The sequence below is a fragment of the Lactuca virosa genome, chromosome 4 (assembly GCF_052849685.1).
Source record: "Lactuca virosa cultivar CGN04683 chromosome 4, Lactuca_virosa_CGN04683_v6, whole genome shotgun sequence".
Taxonomy (NCBI): Eukaryota; Viridiplantae; Streptophyta; class Magnoliopsida; order Asterales; family Asteraceae; genus Lactuca; species Lactuca virosa.
The window spans coordinates 250,187-255,325 of NC_136429.1; the positions used below are offsets into that span (position 1 = coordinate 250,187).

At 34.4% G+C, this 5,139-nt stretch overlaps 1 long non-coding RNA gene across 1 annotated transcript; it reads right to left on the minus strand.

Moving 5' to 3' along the window:
* Positions 1-3,560: 3,560 nt before the first annotated feature.
* LOC145169103 (uncharacterized) lies at positions 3,561-4,666 on the minus strand. Its single transcript, XR_013742302.1, has 2 exons — positions 4,375-4,666; positions 3,561-4,247 (listed from the first exon to the last, which is right to left on the minus strand). It is a non-coding gene; the product is annotated as an uncharacterized LOC145169103 (long non-coding RNA).
* Positions 4,667-5,139: the final 473 nt, after the last annotated feature.

Here is a 5,139-nt window from a genome sequence, read left to right on the forward strand (position 1 = left end):
TACACCTAAAACTCTTCTTTCTCTCTCGTTTGTTGAAGGCGTTTCGCGTCCCGAGCCCGACGATCACGAACCGCCGACCGTTTCTAGTTAGATTCTATCTAGTCACGCTACTAATATGAGTGCATATTATTTTCATCTTACACATAGATATGAAGTATTTTATATAAAATTACGTGCTATGTGTGCATATTATCTGAATACTTGTTGTATATGCTGGATGATCGATTTTATATACGTTTTAAATGATTTAAAATGTATATGTATTTTATACCTACAAATATGTTGGGGGTAAAACATGGGTAGATAAAATAGTTGGTGTGTGATGAAAAATGAGTTGGAAGATGAGATGAAAGGCGATATAGATCATGAGATGAGGGTGAGAGGTGAAAAGTGAGAAAAACCTTTACCCAAACGTTGGCCCCGTCATCTAGCAGAGTATGGATGACAACCATGGACTATTCTAGACGGTCTGTGGAACACTAGCAGGCTCGCAACCTGTAGGTGTTGTGAACGACGTGTTCACCAGGTGTACTCTAAAAACCCATTGACATTTATTTCGGGTGGATTGCCAAAAATAATATTGTCGATAAATGAGCTATGGACTTAGCACCCGTTGGATGAACCCTGACAACTATGGATTTAGTGTCTGTTGTATAAACCCTGGCGACGATGTACTTTGTGCCTATTCCTTAGGAAAATTCCTTAGGAATGTGTGGTATATAATTCTTAGGATAGATCCTTAAGAGTAAAAGAAGATAATGGGGATGGGTAATTGGGTTGATTGTTTGATGATTAAATATAATAATTATATTATTGTGAGTTGAAAACCCTATGTACTCACCAGGTTTCCCAACCTGACCCACTCAAACTTATTTGTATCACAGGTGTCGATATGAAGTTACTTTACACTGAGAGATTTAAAAGAGATGTAAATCACTAGTGTAAATGAATGTAAGTTATGTTTATGCTTATGTTTCTGTATTGACGACGACATCCCAAATGTTTTAAATGAATAACATACATTTCTTCGAAAATGCTTTGGTAAAGTATTTATCATGTATTTTCTGGGAATAAATTCCGCAACATTTTTATTAAAAGGGTACTCTGATTTTTATAAAGCATAAACAAAACCGGTCTTTTCTGGCCGTGAAAATGGGGATGTCACATGGTCTACTCCAGAAGCTATGGATGTTAGATCTTTGCTCATTTGAGGTTCGTTGTCCATAAAAATACGACCTTTATGGGTTAGTTTGGTCCATGCAAGTGTTAGGGTTCTTAATATGGTTCATTTTGAGTTTTGGGTCTTAATAAGTCATGCATGGTGGTAAAGTTTCTATCTATACGTGTCAAGTCACCTTCTAGAATCAGATCTGAGAATATGGCATGTTGGCTTACCAAATAAGTGCTTAATGAGTTGGGTTGGCTATCTGCTGAGTCGCGGGGCGTACTAAGCTCGTACACTGAGCGTACTAGTCCTGGATGGAGTACGCCAAGCGTAAGCCTGAGTACACCCAACGTACTCAGCTGTTTGACTTTTGGGTTGACTTTCACGGGTTTGGGCCATATCTTGGGCTTTTAGGGTTTGGGCCTTGTTGGGCCATCAGAATTCTGACATTGGGCATTGGATAGACTACAAAATTTCTTGGGATTGGGTCCATGACGATTTTGGGCCCAATTTGGAAGTTAGGCCTTATTGGGCCTTGGGATGCTGTTTAGGAATTTGGGCCTTTTGAGCAATGGGTTGGGCCTTGGTTTTGGGCCAAGTAAGAAAAAGGGTAAATGGTCTTTTACCCTGGATATTGGACAAGTAACTTAGATTCTTGATTATGGGTCGAGATCCAATTATTAATTGGATATTTATTTGATGATGTTAGCGCAAAGATTTTCCTGACCAGCAATCATAGATTTTATCTGAGCGATTCTGCAGCTTGAAGTGAGTTTCCTCACTATGTTTAGCGGGTCGAAGGCACCAATGTCGGCCCATGGTTTGTTATGTTTAGGATGCTAGTTGTCTGCATGACTCTTTCATATGTTATGTGTTTATATGATTACCGGGTGGGGCCTGATGCCGGGAAGGGCCTGATGATTGTATTGTATGTTATTTATCTTTGTGATTTTTATACATGTGTTTATATGTTATAAGTATACCGGGCGGGGCCTGATGACTGACATATCTGTTTACCGAGCGGGGCTCGATGTCGGGCGGGGCCCATCATATGTTTTATATGTATGGTATGTGGTACTTTGGGGAACTCACTAAGCTTTGTGCTTACGATTTTCAGTTTATGTTTCAGGTACTTATGATTCAAAGGGGAAGAGCCCAAGATGATTGCAGTGCACATACCACATTGTTCTGCATTTTGTATTACTCTGATGTACTTGAATGTTTACTGATACACTCTGATTTATTATGGTTTCTATGATGTTGTTTTGGAAAGTGGTTTTATTAATCTAAAAATTGAATTTTTGGTCTTTTTTTGAGACGTTTCAACATAGGTTTTTAAATTTAAACAATCCTATATAACTATAGATAATATATATTTTAATTTATGTAAAGTTTTTAATTCAAAAGTAAAATTTTAAAAATGAAATTTTATAATACACAAAGCATTAACTTTTTCGTGACAAAGTGAGATTTTAAGATATTCAAAATATAAGAATTTGGTAATTTATTAATAAATATATAATACTTGACCACATAGTATATTTTATATTTTTATAATAGATTTTAATATTCAAGATGTTGGATAATAATCGAGTTTTTTAATATTCAAAATTTATAAAATATGATGTTTATTTTTATAAATAAAAATAAATATAAATTTATCTTGATATAATCTTATAAGTATTTTGATTTTGAAAATCTATTATGTGCCATTGCGATACAATTTTTTTGTTAATAAACGTGTTATTGCGAATAGTTTTTGTTAATAAACGTGTTATTCCGAATAGTTTTGGCATGCATGAATTATCAAGCAAACTCTTTTTTTTTTTTTTTTTTTTTTAAAAAAAGAGGTTTACTTCCAAGCTTAATTATAAATTTTTGTACTTTTCATTATCGTTAGTTTAACTCCATTAAGTTGATAACAAAATTTTTGCTTGTTTTTATTTTGTATTATTATTAAGACAAAACTTCAAAAATGGTCCTTGTGGTTTTCGAAAATCTGAAGTTTAGTCCCTAATCTTTAAAAACTTCACAGATGGTCTCTGTGGTTTCAAAACTTTTAACAAATGGTCATTTTCGTTAACTCCGTTAGTTTTTGGCCGTTAAATGTATTTATGTCATTTCATTGTCACAGTAACCAAGATTTGTCTTATTTAAATAAAAAAAAATAATTATTGTCTTATTTAAATAAAAAAAATATATAATTATTTAATATTAAAAGATGGCACCCACCCCTCTCTGTCTCAAGCTGTGCCCATCTTCATCGTCAATCCCTTATTGCCACTGACATTAATGAAGGAAAACAGCTAACCTAAAATCACCAATGAAGGAAAACAACTAACCTAAAATCACCAACAACGGATTCACAAAAACTATCAAGCAAAATATGCAAAACTGAAAATCAAACCCTCTTTTTTGTAAACCTTGATTTTATTAATTTAGTCAAGCATATACATGTATAAAGAACAAGTAAACGTTTATACATGAAATTATAATAGTGATGCTTAGGAACAGATCTAGAACTGTAACAAAACAATCACCAAGCTTCGTCTCTTTCACCCCTACACACCATAACCAGACCCGATCCATTTAATATTTTCTTAGTTCTCCAAAGTTCTTCAATGGTGGATTATTCCCTAAAAATGTTTCACCGACCTCTATTATTGGCACCTATAAACATAAACAGTTCAACAATTTTGCCGGCAACCCATTTGGATTTAATAAAAACCCAGAAAAAACCAACAATTTTGTCGGCGTCTCATTTCGTCTCTCATGGCGTCCCCGGTAAGCTTCTTGATGTCAAAGTAGTGCTTTCTGAACATAAAATCGATGTTCAAGAAGAAAGACTTTTCAAGACAAAACCGACAAGGGTATTCAAGAAACAAGAACAGGAATCCTGAAGACCGAGATGGAATCGATGGATTCGAAGATTCCGAACCATTCACTTCAAAAAACGGACCCTCATTCCTTTCCAACTCTTCATCTCCTTCCCCCAAATTCCGTTCCGCTGCAACTCCTGGACCAAGGGAAAGAGAAATCGTTGAAATTTTCAGAAAAGTCCAAGCCCAACTCCGGGAATGAGCTGCACAAAAGGAAGAGAAAAAGGTGGAGGATTCACAATCACAAGGACACAAATTCCATTTAAGGTTTAAAGACAAATCAACAAGAAAATAATGAAATTCGGTCATGAAGATTTCTAGTTGCCAGACTTCTTTCCTGGGAAACAGGCAATGGTGGTAGTGGCTTCACCCACCGCTTCTTCTTCTTTCTTATTCCTCACCTGCACTCTCTACCCTTCTCAAGATCAGGACCTCTCTTCCAATTGCCTCCACCATCCAAAAAGAAAACATCAAAATCATGATCTTCTTCTTATTCTGAAGCTTCATATTTGGAAACAGTTATGGGGGTGTATGTGCTCGATACTCAATTTTGTAGATTTTTTATTGCAAGTATCGATACTCAATTTTGTGTGTTTTTGATTTTCAGAGAGAGAGAGAGAGAGCCTTTAATATTAAATATATATATATATATATATATATATATATATATATATATATATATATATAAATAAGCAAATCTTCATGGTCCATGTCACAGTGAAATGACATAAATACCCTTCATTTAACGACCAAAAGCTAACGAAGTTAACGAAAAAGACCATTTGTTAAAAGTTTTGAAACCACATGGACCATCTGTGAGGTTTTTAAATATTAGAGACTAAACTTCAGATTTTCGGAAACCACAGGGACAATTTTTGAAGTTTTATCTATTATTAATCAATATTAACCCCCCAGACCCTACGGGGAGACCTACCAACAAAATTTTATTTTTAGCTTAAAACAATTTCCTTATATTTTTAACTAAAAAAAACTTATTCTCTAATGGACCTTTAAATTAAATTTTAATGGTTAGGATTGAATAGATGATGATTCAAGTAAATTATATTAAACCAATAGAAAGCAATGTAACACCTT